Source organism: Coffea arabica, chromosome 4c (assembly GCF_036785885.1).
Source record: "Coffea arabica cultivar ET-39 chromosome 4c, Coffea Arabica ET-39 HiFi, whole genome shotgun sequence".
Classification (NCBI taxonomy): Eukaryota; Viridiplantae; Streptophyta; class Magnoliopsida; order Gentianales; family Rubiaceae; genus Coffea; species Coffea arabica.
The window spans coordinates 37,168,917-37,185,489 of NC_092316.1; the positions used below are offsets into that span (position 1 = coordinate 37,168,917).

Genomic DNA, 16,573 nt, shown 5'->3' on the forward strand with positions numbered 1-16,573 from the left:
GAAAAAGAGCTATTGGCAGTGATATTTGCTTTGGATAAATTTAGATCTTATTTAGTAGGATCTAAAGTTATTATATATACGGACCATGCGGCTCTTAAATATTTGTTACATAAAAAAGATGCAAAACCAAGATTAATTCGGTGGATTCTTTTATTGCAGGAATTTGATGTGGAGATAAAAGATAAAAAGGGAACGGAGAATCTAGTAGCGGATCATCTATCACGCCTAGAATATATTCCAGTCAAAAATCAAGTTCCTATTCAAGAGAATTTCCCGGATGAGTTTGTCCTAGCAATTATCAATTCTCCATGGTATGCTGATATTGCTAATTTTTTGGTAAGTGGAGAGATTCCAAGGGGATTTAATTACCATCAAAAGAAGAAATTCTTACATGATGTCAAAAGTTACTTTTGGGAGGAACCATTGCTGTATAAACATTGTGCCGATGGTATGGTACGTAGATGTATTCCCGAAAATGAGGTACATAATATTTTATATCACTGTGGCAAAGGTATGGCAATCAGGATTTTATTGGCCAACTATTTATCGAGATGTTCGGGAATATGTTAAAAGTTGTGATGCATGCCAAAGAACTGGAAATATATCTCGAAAGAATGAAATGCCCCTACCTACCTTCTTAGAAGTTGAATTATTTGATATATGGGGTATAGACTTTATGGGACCATTTCCTAGTTCTTTTAATAATAAGTACATCTTAGTAGCAGTGGATTATGTTTCTAAATGGGTAGAAGCAATCGCTTCACCTACTAATGACTCTAAGATTGTACTTAGATTCCTTAAAAAGAATATTTTCAGTAGATTTGGTATACCTAAGGCCATAATAAGTGATGAAGGAAAACATTTTTGTAACAAACAACTGGATTCCTTATTGTTTAAATATGGCTGTAGGCACAAGACATCACTCCCGTACCATCCTCAAGCCAATGGACAAGCAGAGCTAGCTAATCGTGAGATAAAGCTCATTTTGGAGAAAACTGTGAATAAATCACGCAAGGATTGGGCTACAAAGCTAGATGACACACTATGGGCTTACCGAACGGCATTTAAGACTCCCTTAGGGATGTCGCCGTATCGTTTAGTCTATGGAAAATCTTGTCACTTACTTGTAGAGATTGAACATAAAGCTTATTGGGCTATTAAAGCAATTAATATGGATTTTAATCTTGCAGGTGGAAGGAGATTACTTGAGCTTAGTGAATTGGAGGAACACCGGTTACATGCATACGAAAATGCCAAAATTTACAAAGAAAAGATCAAATATTGGCATGACAAGCACATTATTCCTAAACAATTTCAGGTAGGGCAAAAAGTGCTTTTATTCAATTCACGCCTGAGGATATTTCCAGGAAAATTGAAGTCAAGGTGGTCTGGACCATTTGAAGTCACTCAAGTATTTCCCTATGGAGCGGTTGAAGTGGCAAATTCAAGAAATGAAAGGTTTAAGGTCAATGGACAACGATTGAAACCCTACTTGGCAGGTGAAATCGTACCCAAAGGACTCATATGTCTTTTGGGCGACTCTACTTCAATTTAAGAAACTGAACATGTGAGTCGAGCGAACGACTATAAACAAAAGCGCTAATTGGGAGGCAACCCAATGTTTATGTTATATGTGTTAATTAGGTGTGATTTTGTGGTTTGAATAAGTGTTTTAGTTAATTTGTTGTTTTTGTGTTATAGGTTTGACAAATGGAAGCAAAAGTGACCAAATGAGAAGAAAAAGGCGAACTTTGATCAAGCAACTCAACCCCTTGATTTGCGTCAAAGGTATTTTTGATTCATTGAAAAGGGGTAAAATGCATGTTTATAGTGTTTTACATGTGCATACATTGGTAAGTTTGGCAAACAAATGATCTAGGATGAATTTTGAGTGATTGGGGTACCATTTGTAATTTTGTAAAAGATGAATATCTGCTAAAATTCGCAGCAGAAAACGCGCTTCCGAGTCGCGTTTGTGCAGAATCGCGTTTTCAATTCTGCACCTACAGAACAAAAAAACACGCCTTGAAAACGCGACTTTGAGTCGCGTTTTGATGTAAATCGCGTTTTCAAGCCTGGATCAAGATCAAAAACGCGATACATAAAACGCGACTTCAAGTCGCGTTTTTTCACTAAATCGCGTTTTCAGTGCTGCAACATTTGGGAACAAAACGCAGCTTCAGAAACGCGAGTTGAAGGCGCGTTTATACTCGCGTTTTCTGTGCCGCAATATAGCTTCCAGAAACGAGATTTCAGCTTCATTTCTTCTTCTTCTTCTCCATTTTCCAGGCGCATTTTTCCTCTTCCTTTCTACCCAACTCACAAATCTTCATTTTTACTCCATAATCTTGCTAGAAATCATCAACCCAACACCTTTTGAGCTTCATACAATCTTTTTAACAGATTAAAATCCTAGAAAAACACCTAAAATCAGGTTTTTGAAGGATTGAAGGTTAGGGTTCTTAAACTCCAATTTCTTCAATTGGAGGTTGTTTCATAGGGCTTTTTGCATTTTTAGCATCACCAAACATCCTTCTACGTGATTGAGGTAAGTTTCTTCATCAAATCTTTTGATTTTAGAAGTTCATATTTTTTATCCTGAGCTATCTGACATCTTTTAATTTCGAAAATTTGATGATGTTCATGACTATTTTTGATTTTATTCATGATTATTATGATTGTTTAAGCATGTTTATATGTTTAAATGTAGCAATTTATTGGTTTTCATGTACTTTAAAATTCACAATTGCTATATTTAGACGAAATCGGAAAATGAAGTTAGGGTGTTTTTGAGCCATTGGTGATGATTAATTAGGTTAATGATGGTTTGTTGATGAGGTTTGGGCATGTGCATTGTGTATAGTGAGTAATTTGGTTGATTTGGTGAGTTAATTGGTTTAATTTTTGCTTAAACATGATTATAGCTAAAGGCATGTTGTTATTGTGAATTCTAAATTGTTATAATCATAATTGTTGTTAATTTCACTGATTGGGTTATAATTATTCAATATCTTGTTTCAATTGGTGATTTTGAGCACTTTTTGGTATAAATTATGGCTCTTCTTGATTCGGTCTTTTACATTAGTTATTGGACGAATTATCACTTGCAAGGACACATTAGAGATTATTTGGATCATTTTAGGATATTCATTGCCAAATTGTGCATTGTGTCTACATACATGTGGTTAATTGCAAATTTTTCTTTTAGGTACTATGCCAAGGGGAAGAAGAGCGATACTTTCATCTTCTAGTGGTGATGAGAGGGAGGCTAATGAGGAAATGGAAGTATCCGAGGAGGAGAATTCACCTTCTCCTCCACCAGTTAGATGACAACTTGGTAAGGGCACCTCTCGTGGAGCGGGAAGATCTGTGTTTGACAGTGCAAGGTTCACTAATCGGAGGAATCAAGAATGGCATGAGGAGCATGCTAACTTGGAGTTCCTATTTGAGATGCACGTGAACCAAACGGTGGTGATGATGTATAACATCTCGGAGGCTTTTGCTCAGCTTGGATGGGCTCCGATTCTCACCTTACCAAACCATTACTACCCCGACTTGGTGCGCGAGTTTTACGACAACATTGAGAGTAAGGCGCGCCACAGTGGAGAAATGGTTGAGTCCTGGGTGCGTGGAAGACGAATCGTCTTGTCACGTCAAGATTTGGCCGCTATTTTGGGGTGTATGGATGACGGACGTCCAGTAGAGTTGAAGAAGGAGTTTGTTCCCCCGAATAGGAAGTGGGATCCCTCATTGGCCATGGCTAGGTTTGGTCTCGAGTACCAACCTTTTCGCTCTACAAGGAAGGAGACCACAGTGGCGAATGTCTTCGAATCTCGCCATCGTCTTATCATTTATATGATGGCTCACAATGTCATTCCTAAGAAGACGGGACACACGGAGGTTCGCAAGAGCGATATCTACTTCCTTGATTACATGTTTCACAACCGAACCTCACCGTATGCTCGAATTTCATTGCCCAACATCATCATTAGCCACATTCGTTCTACGGCGAGGCGTAAGACAACTTCTTTCAAATTATCATTTCCTCGTCTACTGACTTTAATCTTCCCGCGTTTTGAAGTTCGGTTGGAAGGCATGAGGCGGGAGAATGTTCCTCCACGAGCTGAAATGACTCTTACTACTCTCCGTCGGCTTGGTATTGGCACGGGGAACGTTCCACGCCCTGTTCAGGAGCGGCGACAGAAGGCTAGACATGGTCACGACGAAGCTGGAACATCTACTTTAGCACCACCTCTTCCTCCGCCCCAAACCAATTGGCAGCGGCTTTTCGGTCGCTTGGACGACATCGACCATCATTTAGCCCGATTGGATACTCGCCTGGACCACATTGAACATCATCTAGGCTTACATCCACCTCCCGTCGATGATGATGAAGATGACGATGAAGAGGATGATTGAGGCTGCCCTTTGGCTGGCTTTTCTTTTGTTTGCTTGTTTGTTTGTTATTTTTATCTTTTGTTTGAAAAATGTTAACTTACATTCCTTATTTTGAATATTGGAACTTGTAGCAGTAACTAGTAGATCGTTGACTGTAGATGGTTGAGCGGTCGATGACTCATGATTCAAGGCTTCACTGGACCGCAGTCATCTCACTTGGGGAGTCACTTGTTCCTTTCTTTTGTTTCTTTTCTTTTCTTTCCTTACACATTGAGGACAATGTGTATTTTAAGTGTGGGGGGAGAAATATGTGTAGTACTTGTGGTTTTAGTTGTGTTCGATATAATTCTTGTGCTTAAATTGTGTTTCTTGTGGTTGCTGGCAGGGAGATTTAGTCCACTTTTAAGGGGAGACTCTGTCAAAATTTTTCCAAAACCTTATACATATATATGTTATTAACCATAATAAATAAATAAAATTTTGTCACTTATCCTTTTGAAATAAATATATGTGGTCTTGATACTTCTTTTCTCATGGAATTTGGAAATGATTTTTATGTGATTATAATTTTTACATCTATAGGAAAGGATATCTAGTAAAGTGGAGAAAATTATGCCTACATTTTGCATATTTGATGAAAATTCTTCTTTTTATCTGATTTTATAAGATAAGAAATTAATATGGTCAATAAGTGTCATACTTTTCTCATGATTATTCTTAGAGGGAATTTTATTATATATATACAAAAAAAAGGGTTATTCTACTCCAATAGTTTTTGTACTTAGTAACCGGGAGTCTTCATCTACAAATGTCGACTTTCGCGTAAAACGGTACCTAAATTAAGAGTATGAAAAGCAACTTGAGTATGTGAAATGTTGAGTAACCGGGGATCTTCATCTAAAAATGTCGATCTTCGCGTCAAAAGGCATTTTTCACAACTGAAGTAATATTTAACCCTTAAAATATATATATATATATATAAAGAGAGAGTAAGTAAAATAAATCCCTCTTTAAAAGACAAATAAGAAGTTGATCTTGAGATTAGTTAGCATCTTTATTGACTATAGGAGTTGCTTGCTTGCAAAATTGGATAAAAATAAGAAGTTGAGTTGAATTGGTAAAAATTATGGTATATTTGGCTCCTCTTTGCTTGATATGATGAGTACTTTAAGTTGATGGAAAGATCACATAAGGGTTATTTACCTTGATTCAAGAAAATGGAGTTGAAATACTACATATGTTTATTTTCAATTTTTTGATCATTGATGGTTGGAATTTTATATTGCTTGAGGACAAGCAATGATGCAAGTGTGGGGGTATTTGATAAGAGTTTATTTTACGTATTTTTAAGTGCATTTTATTAGTTAATTTTGAGTTGATTATTTAGTTTTATAATTAAAATAAAGAGGTTTTTGGTAAAATTATACATTTTTGGTAAAAGTGGATAATATTGCATTTCTATTGATTTTAATGGTAAAAACTTCATTTTCTTGTAGGTTAATGATCCAATCACCAAAGGATGTCAAATGAGGTGAAAAGTAGATAATTGGTGATGAATTCAAGTGGTAAAAAAAAGAGAAATGAAGTGAAAAACGTTTAAGAGAAGAAGTGCGGTTCAAGACAGTTTTGACACTCTTTGGTATTTCGACCATATCTGGAGTTACACTTATCGGATTGAGGTGATCTTTATACCATTTTGAAGCTAAGAAATAGACCTACAATTCGTATGAAGACATCGAAATCCAATTCTACCATTTTCATGGACGAAAAGTCAGAATACAGAAGCTGCATTCTGTGGTCAGAAATTAAAACAGAGGTTCGACCAGGTGATAGTATTTTGACCATATCTCAGGCTACAAAGCTCCGATTTGGATGATTCTTAAAGAATTAGAAATCTAACTCAAAGGGCTACAACTTTTGTGTTTTACACAAAAGCTAGTTCGGTCTTTATCATGGAGAAAATCGCAGTTGAAATAAGGCCAGAGTGAAAACGCGAGTATACAAAACACGAGTCTATGCCGCGTTTTGTGTAGGCACGTTTTGTAGCCGAAAATCTGCTATTTGCTCAGCCATTCCTCTTGTGTTCAGACAAATTTCCAGCTATAAGTTGCAAGGGAATTCGGTACACATGCTTCAGAAGACCAAAGGGCAAGAAAGGGGGCTTATTTTCAAGTCAAAAATATTGGTTTTTGACTATGCTAAAAAAGTGGAGATTTGGGAATCAAAGACTTGGAAAAATGGAGCCTTTGAGTAGTTTTTATTCAGAGACATTGAAGGAGGTCTGGGAAGGAGACGTAGCTAGTATCCTCATTAAAAAACATAGTCTCTCTAGCTAGGTACTTGAAAAGGGACAATTGAGGTTTCATCTTGTAATCATCTAAGTTCAAGACAAGGAGATTTTTGGAAGGCTTCACCATATCTTGGCCAAGACTTTCTTTACTCTTTTTGTATTTGTAAATTCATGATGATTTGCATTAATGAAGTTATGAGTGTTTCATCATTCATGAGTAGCTAATTTCCTTTATCTAGGGAGTAGATGAAGCTTATGGCCAAGTGATATGAAGTGATTGTGATTTATACTTGTTATATCTTGTATTAACTTATCTACTTGTGTATGTTGGATTACTTGCTGTTGTTTGATCACCAATAGCAAGGTTGTAGTTGTTTTTACTCATTGAGAAATGGTAAAAATAATGGAATGACAAGTAGAGCTTGAAGAGTATATTCATGAGAATAGAAATACATTCAAGTGGATGAAATCTACATTCATGTATGCACAAAACAGATTTAGTATTGACCAAGAGATTAAGAAAAACTAATCTGTTTTAACCCATTATTATCATGAGAATGATTTTGGTATTGTTGGAAATGAATCCTTTGTTAAACAAGAGTAGTAACAAGTGTTAAATACATTCATTTTAGATCTTTTGCGTTATATGTGGAATCTACATCCCTAGATCTTAATATTTAGTGAATTTTATTCCTTTTGTGAAATTGCATTTATCTAGTTAAGAATTTTTGTAGTTGAATTAAATTCTGAATTTTCTGCTCAAATTTATTGTGAGTCTAAATAATAGAGTAAATTAGTATCTAATAATTGTTTAATTGCTCCTCATGGGATCGACCCGATACATACCCAATATTACAATTTTGGCCTGTATACTTGCAGTAAAACGGGTATAATTCGGAATTAAACTTGCACTTAAAGTAAAAACCCGTCATCTGCAATTAACCACACTTTACACCTTCTAACTTCCTTCAATATCATTTCCAACCATCATACATGGCCACACAACATTAATCATATGAAAACAGAAAAATCATGAATAAATAGGAAAAATCACCTATTTCAACCAAAAGTCACAAAATAGCACCTAAATCCATCAATTCATCTCATATAAGGCATCAATTAAACATTATTGAGAAGGAGGAAAGGTCCCTTAGTTACTCACCTTAACAACTCAAGAAAAGAGCAACTTAGCACCTTAATCCTCCAAACCTCTCCACTAATCACCTCACAATCACTCACTTAAGGGTTTTTATGGAACAAAAGCAAGATTAAATGGTTGGTTTGTTGGATTTGAGCAAGATTGAAGCAAGAACTTGGAGAGCTTTTTCCTTTCTTTTGCTTGGAGAGAGAGCCGGCCACAAAGCTTGGAAATGAAGTGATTTTGATCAATTTTTTTGGTTTATTTAGTCAAATGGTAAAAGAGTGAATAGTAGTCAAAAAGTAAGAACAAGTCTCCAAGTGACACTTGTCACTATAATTAATACATGGCTATCCTTTTTGTCCTCTCACACCAATCCATTTAATAACCTCTAGCTATCTCTTAACACCCGGTAAATTAAACCCAGTATCCAAAACTTAACCTAAAGGGCCGAATTTTTCCGAACTTTTCGCACTAGCGGGTCCCATGTCTGGTATACGCTCTTAATTTCTCAAACACTATCCGATACTAGAAAAATCATCTAAAAACTATATTTACTCATAAATATTATTTAGAAAATTTTCCTAACAAAGAAAATGCAGAAAAAATGCCATTAAATAAAATAAAACCTAGAAAATGAGAAAATTTACGGGTTCTCACACTCTCTCCCCCTTAAAAAAATTTTGCCCTCGAAATGTCTCACCTTAACGCACGAAAAGTTCAGGGTATTTCTTTTGCATCTCTTCTTCCATTTCCCAGGTAGCTTCCTCTACCCCATGGTTTCTCCACAGTATCTTAACCAACGGAATCTGCTTGTTTCTCAGCTCTTTGACTTTCCGGTCCAGCACTTGGACAAGTTTCTCTTCGTAAGCAAGCAATTCATCTATGTTGATTTTCCCTGGCTGTAAGATATGGGATGGGTCGGGATAGTACTTCTTAAGCATCGAGACGTGGAAGACGTCGTGAATTCGAGAGAGACTGGACGGTAGTTCTAGGCGAGAGCACCCTTGGTCTCGAACCCTGTAAAAGAAAACTACAACGTGGGATGAGCTACACAGCCCAGTGAGGTTCCAATACACTCTAACAGTTCAAATAAATCAAGTAAGTTGGGCATATCATATGCATGGTTCAATGTTACACAATGGCGTGTTATCATGAGGTGATAATCATTGTACGAGTAATTTGAGACATTTATCATGGTATGAGACATTTATCATGAGACAGGTATCATGATATAAGTACATTGGTCAGGTAACAGGTATGGAGCATATCACAGGCATAGTTCAGGATTTCATGTTGACATTTTAGCATGAAACAATTATCATGATACAAGGTAAACATATACGGTAGGATACGGTGTTCCAGTGGAACTCTGTCAGTCATCTGCACCTTATGACTTCTGATCCCCACGGTACGGTCTGGCCATCGCCTTATCCCTCCAGTGGTAATACTCGAGTATACCGAAACGGTGGCCCAGGGTTCCAACCTACCCGACCGAGCCCAGTCCTGGCTCGAGTAGGTCAGTAACCAAGGGCAGGGCCCAAGTTCAGCTTAGAGCTTACAACATGCACAGGTAACCAAGTAATTCGACAAAAGGTAAAATTCATCATTTGAGTAGGTCGAGTGAGGTAAAGTACACACTCGCCTAATAATGATGGACAGCTTCATATAACATGTGATTCATGATAATCAAGTAATCAGGTGGTCAAGTAACCAAGTAAGTTGGTGATCACGTAAGCAGATAACCAAGTAAGCAAGTAACCAAATAGATTAGAAAACGGTAAGTAAACACGGTTAACGGTAAACGGTAAACGGTAGTAATTACGGTTAATTGGTAGACATATGTCATTTCAATAGGCCGCCATTGGCCGTTTTTCACTTTCACCACGTAAGAGTCGAGGAGATTTACTCCAACCGACTTATGCTTCCATAGCATAATTAATCATTTAAACACATCATGTAAATATGCTCTCCAAACATTTCATATCTAGTATTTCAAGTAATCACATAAGTATGCTCTTTAAGCATTTCATATCGAATAGTTCAAATATACCTACTTCAGGTGTTTCATGTCGAGTAATTCAAGTATACATTATTCAAATGTGCATGAGTGTGGTAAATACTTAATGACCATGGGTTAAGCATGTCATAGACTTATTCCAATTACGTATTCCTATATGGAACACTCACCTAGTCAAAACAAGCGAGTAGTTCTTAAACAAGCGTCTTAGGTGTCCGCTCCGAGTTCCTCTGGGAGATTCCCTCGAGTGCCTGAGCAAACAATAATCAACTACCACTCAAAATCATTCTAATTATCGAGGAAAATTGTACACTAGTACAATCTAAGAAATTAACGCAGAGACGAGTCTAAGAGTTCGTGTAACTCGAGGTTCAAAAGTGGGTTTTAAAATACAAGACAAATCTGATTTCCATCTTTGAAATCAAATGTAAAACGATCAAATGATATTGAAGGAAAATGGAGGGTTTGAAACCCTTAGTTTCCTTTAAGTTAGAAAATTCCAGATTTAACAAGCAATATTTGAAAAATCATATTTCACTCTCCACAAGTCCAAAATTGGAAAACTTGGTACTGTTGGAATCCTCTTTCAAAGTACTAAAAGTTCTTAGAAGACACTTTTCCACGAATGTAAGTGAAAGGCACTCAAATTTTGGCTCAAAGTTGGTAACTTGAATTACCAAGACAGATTTAAGTTGGTTTTTGGCCAACTTTAGAAATTCGGCAAAATTCACTTGTTTTGAACTAACCTTTGAAATTTGGAAATCAATTAGTGTTGCAATCCAAGAGTATAACAAAACAAGCGGAACGAGAAACGGAGTTTCGAGCACCAAGATATAGTACCTCCAAGTTGCTGAAAAAGTTAAGACTGTTGGGCTATTTTCCAGGTTTAAAACTAGATTCGAAATATCATTTGGTCATCAAGTTGGCATTAGAAATACATCAAACTTGGTACACTAAATCTTCCATGTGTGAACAACATTTCTACTAAGTTTCGTACAAAAACTCTCACGGTAAGGTAGTCATTAAAACAACCAAAGTTTATGAAGAGTTTCAAGGCTAAACTACCTTCTCACTTTTCTTTCGTTTACAAACTTTTTGTACCATGAAATCAGTTCCAAATCTCTCCATTATTGAAACCAAGAGTTCATAAACATCCACTGAGCAATTTAAAGACCATTGACATCCAAATTCTAGAAATAAAACTCTCCAAATCAGATTTGACCATTTGGCTAAGAGAAAACGAAAAGTTTTCCAGATTCGATGAGCGAATTTTGTGACATCATTTGCATATCAAAATGGTCTTAGAATATTACCAAATTTTGTACAATTAAACCTCCATATGAGGATTACTCTTCTATCAAATTTCATTTGAAAATTCACACGGGAAGGTAGTTAACTAAACCATCAAAGTTCAGGAAATTTCCCAAGGTAAAACTGTCTTCTAGCTCTTCTTTCCTTTTTAAACATTTTGTCCAAAGCAACCAACCCAAATCTGGTTTATTTGTGAAACAAAGTCCAAGGAACATCTAATCTAAAGTTTGGTAGATGTCGGACATCAAAGTTTCCAAAACAACAAGTCCCAAATCATTGTTAGTTACAAATCTGTCCAAGTGGAAAATTCTATCACTGTAGCAGTTTCAAACTTTGGCCACAACTCACTCCATTCAACTTGGAATTGGGCGTGGTTGATGGCGTTGGAAAGCTCTCTTCTAAAGCTGAATTTTCTCAGAAGAAACCATTTTCAAATTCCATTCACAAATAGCTCGTTTTTGAGCATCAAAAAGCAATTTCTGTCCTGTCTCCTGGAGAGCAACGAAACAGGACAGTGATATTCAATCGAATGGTGTGGCTCACTCAAGTGGAACCAGAATGTGAAATTGGTACCGATGGAAAGCTAGGAATGTCTAGTTTCCAATGCCGCAAACGGCACTTGATTTCGACATCGGAACAAAGAGTTATGGCCGTTACAAAATGACTGCCTGGGCAATACGGGATTCATTTTCCAGTTTTGCTAACTTTGGAAATCAACTCATTTGACCAACCAAATCATGTTATTTTTCAATGAAATTTTGTACACACTTACAATAATAGATAAACAACATAATCAATTCATTAGAATCTCAAAATCTGGCACGAAAACGGTCGGACAAGGCAGGGGTAAAACGGTCACTTTTGCTCCAAGCACCTCCTTTGATTTTCTACCAACAATACAACATTAATCTACTAATATAAGCACTAAACCACCATTAATTTCATCATCCAACATCAAATCAGCAACAACCCAAGAGTGGGAGTTCATAGAGCCCACTTTCACATTTTATACCATAAACAAGACTACCCACATGATTATATAACCTTATATGTGCAATAAATCTTACAAAAACTAAGATCTATGGGTTGGATGATTTGCTACCTTCTTGGATGATTAGATCAGAAATTTTGGTCACTCTTTGCTCCAGAAAACCGTGGCTTTTCAGCTCCCTTTTGCAGCTCAAAATACTCCTCAAGTGTTAAGCTAAGTGTAGTTCGAATTTGGAGTGAATTGGAAGAGGTTTGGTGAAGATTTGATGGAGGAATTGGAAGAACTCTTGAGCTGTTTTTCTTGCTTTGTTGTTCGGCCAGATGAGGGAGCAAGAGAGAGAAATTGTGGTCTGAAATGAGGCTTCCAAAGGAAGCTTAATGACTAAGGATTGGGTGCACAAAAGTCAACCGCAAAAAGTGCGCGCACGCGCGCGTTTTGTGCTCGATTCCTCTCGCGTTTGTTTCACTAGTGTACTAAACTTCTAATGCATTTATATTCATATAAATATTATTCACTCTTAATTGTCCCAAAATAAGGGTCTAAAGTTCCTCAATTTAAATTGCGCGTGTGAAAACGCGTATCTCCAATTTAAGCGCAATAACGCGAAACTTCCGAGAAATTCTTATAACGATAGTACTAATAACTATCACTTGAGTATTTAAACATTAAAATGCCTAATTTAGGTCCATTGTACATGTCTCCAATATTTCAAACCTATTGTACTCTCAATCGATCAAGATTTCCAAAGACGTGTTCACTATTTTTACAAAACGAGCTTCCGAAAATTAATTTTTGAAACAAGTCATTTTAAAAATATAATGAAACTATATTTCCATGTAATTAGGTCTCAAGAGCTTAGAAAATAATATTCGGAGTAAAAGACCAAATAAATAATTAAATAAGCTAGAAATAGGAGATTAAATAAGTAAATTTTGTGAGTCCTCACAACCTCCCCTCCTTAAAAGAATTTCGTCCTCGAAATTCATACCTTCTGTAATCTCAGACAACTCTGAACCGTGTGGTGTGTTCATGTCATGCGTTCTTTCAGATGCCATTGGTCGGTTTCTCCTTCCATTGACTTGTCGAGGAACAGTTCCATTTCCTTGTTGAGCAGTAGTTTCTCGTGGATACCTCCTTGGACAGTCATGAACTTTATGATTGGTACTCCCACATCCCATACACTTTCGTCCCTTTAGCCAACAGTTTTCTTCAGTGTGATTCGTCCTTCCACAATATCCACAAGTCGGACGAGGTGTTGTGACCTGACTTGCTTGCGAGGTTTTCTTTGATCGTGTTTGTCCTACTGAAGTCCCTCGTGACATAGTTCCTTTTGGTTCCTTTATCATGAGTGGTGCAGGAAGTAACAGTCCTACTTCATCCACTTCTTTTCTAACTTTGGGTGGTGGTCCATTTTTTCCTAGTGTACTGTCAGATGTATCTCTTTTCCTTTTTTGAAAAGCTCTCAGTTGAGATTTTGTGCTTTCTACCCTTTGCGCTTTTTCAAGAGCGTCACTAAATGTTTCAACCTGTGCTGCGGCAAGGGCATCTTGGATTTCCAAATCTAATCCTTGGATAAACCGTCTTATTCTCTTCCGTTCAGTAGCCACCAATTCTGGGGCATATGTAGATAACTTCGTAAAGCGTGTTTCATACTCAGCTACGCTTAAAGTTCCTTGACGAAGCTTTATAAAATCATCTTCTCTCTTTTCTTGGACAAGTGGAGGAAGAAATTTCTCATTAAATTCACGCACGAAGTTTATCCAAATTCTCGGAGTTTGATCTCTTTCCCACTTGTTTCTTATAACATTCCACCATGCTCGGGCTGCTCCTTCAAGTTGAAATACAGCAAATATGACTTGTCTCTCCTCTGTGTAATCCAAGGCATCGAATATATTTCTTATATTTTCTAACCAATTCTCAGCCACCTCTGGATCAGGCCCTCCAGCAAACTTGGGCGGAGAGAATTTCTGAAACCGCTCTAAAGCTCGATCCTCCCCTATCTCTTGGTTTCCACGTTGGTTTCCTTGTCCAACACCTTGACCTTGTTGAGCTACCAAGAGCTCTAGGATATCCGTCATGCGAGTTAAAACTTGTCCTATCTGGTCATTTCCTCTCCCAGCACTTAGCTCAACGTTTTGATCGATATCGGACCCATTAGCTACTCTTTCATTTCGGGGTTGTCTAGGTTGACGTCCCTTTCGTTGTCCTCTAGTTTCCATGTCCACAACTAATCTATACGCACATGCATAACCCTCACACTTAGTTAAAATTGAACTACACTCATATACCAGTAGCAACATTTAAAGAGGATGAAGACACTTTCACAAATAACATTATCACTATGCAAGTAAACACAAACTAGAGTTCATTAAATCATAACACAAATTATGGCCAAGTAAAGTTCATGCCAAGTCAAAGTCAATAACAAAAATAAACAAGTGATTATCACAAGTACATTCATCTCCAAGGCGCAAACTCTTAAGTTCTACTCCCATCGTCTCACTATGAAAGATCACCAGTAGAGATTCACTAGATTAATTGGAACTAGACGATTCTCGTTCCCTAACATGCTCGATTTCAATCCCAACACAAGGATCTTTTGGGTTACGATATTTTCCATCTTCCACTCTTAATTATTGTACCATCTTAACCAAACAATTATTGGTTTCCTGTAACCATTCACATGAAATATCGATTCATTCTTATTCCCCACAAATGGAGATATAAAGTCCCTATGGTTGCTTTCCACTCCCAAGTACTCGGGTTCAAGAATCCAAAATAGGATAATTCACATCTCGAGCCGGCCGGTCCCAAGAGTAAATCACCACATTCGAGATTCCTACCCAACATACATATCAAATTCCCTCCAATTATCAAGATAAAGGTTTTACAACCTATAACATTCATGATTCACAACTTACATTTCTAGAAGGGCACTTAAGTCTTTACTTAATCACATAGTAAGGACCAAACACCACTTGGCCCTATCTTGCTCCTTTGTAGAGACCACGTGAAGTGGCTCTAAATTTCATCACTACAAGCAATCATTTAACTTTCAGAATAGTCCCACAGTCCGGCATCCTAAACATTTAAGCCTAGGATACACTACAAAATCTGAAGCCTAAGCTCTGATACCAATTGTAACGCCCCCACTTCTCCCTAAGGCGAACCAAAGGGTATCCGCGGGACGCCTGCCCAGCTCTCGCCAGGACTCACTACAATCCATCATTCAAAAGCTCGAAATACTTTAAGTAACTTCAATACATAATTAAAGTACTCCAAATATCTCACACTTACAATTATGCAGCTTCCAAGCTTAAATACAACCCAACGGAAAAGGGTACAATAGCCATCCGTTATAATATAACTTAAAGTTTTCAAAAGAAAACAATCTAGTACTACTCACGAGCACCCTTGGTCTCGAACCCTGTAAAAGAAAACCACAACGTGGGATGAGCTACACAGCCCAGTGAGGTTCCAATACACTCTAACAGTTCAAATAAATCAAGTAAGTTGGGCATATCATATGCATGGTTCAATGTTACACAATGGCGTGTTATCATGAGGTGATAATCATTGTACGAGTAATTTGAGACATTTATCATGGTATGAGACATTTATCATGAGACAGGTATCATGATATAAGTACATTGGTCAGGTAACAGGTATGGAGCATATCACAGGCATAGTTCAGGATTTCATGTTGACATTTTAGCATGAAACAATTATCATGATACAAGGTAAACATATACGGTAGGATACGGTGTTCCAGTGGAACTCTGTCGGTCATCTGCACCTTATGACTTCTGATCCCCACGGTACGGTCTGGCCATCGCCTTATCCCTCCAGTGGTAATACTCGAGTATACCGAAACGGTGGCCCAGGGTTCCAACCTACCCGACCGAGCCCAGTCCTGGCTCGAGTAGGTCAGTAACCAAGGGCAGGGCCCAAGTTCAGCTTAGAGCTTACAACATGCACAGGTAACCAAGTAATTCGACAAAAGGTAAAATTCATCATTTGAGTAGGTCGAGTGAGGTAAAGTACACACTCGCCTAATAATGATGGACAGCTTCATATAACATGTGATTCATGATAATCAAGTAATCAGGTGGTCAAGTAACCAAGTAAGTTGGTGATCACGTAAGCAGATAACCAAGTAAGCAAGTAACCAAATAGATTAGAAAACGGTAAGTAAACACGGTTAACGGTAAACGGTAAACGGTTAACGGTAGTAATTACGGTTAATTGGTAGACATATGTCATTTCAATAGGCCGCCATTGGCCGTTTTTCACTTTCACCACGTAAGAGTCGAGGAGATTTACTCCAACCGACTTATGCTTCCATAGCATAATTAATCATTTAAACACATCATGTAAATATGCTCTCCAAACATTTCATATCTAGTATTTCAAGTAATCACATAA

The 16,573-nt window shown here is 37.3% G+C and overlaps 1 long non-coding RNA gene across 1 annotated transcript; it reads right to left on the bottom strand.

Annotated features, from left to right (window-relative positions):
* Positions 1 to 8,831: 8,831 nt before the first annotated feature.
* Positions 8,832 to 12,691, bottom strand: LOC140004976 (uncharacterized). Its single transcript, XR_011812797.1, has 3 exons — positions 12,260 to 12,691; positions 10,017 to 10,097; positions 8,832 to 8,846 (listed from the first exon to the last, which is right to left on the bottom strand). It is a non-coding gene; the product is annotated as an uncharacterized lncRNA (long non-coding RNA).
* Positions 12,692 to 16,573: the final 3,882 nt, after the last annotated feature.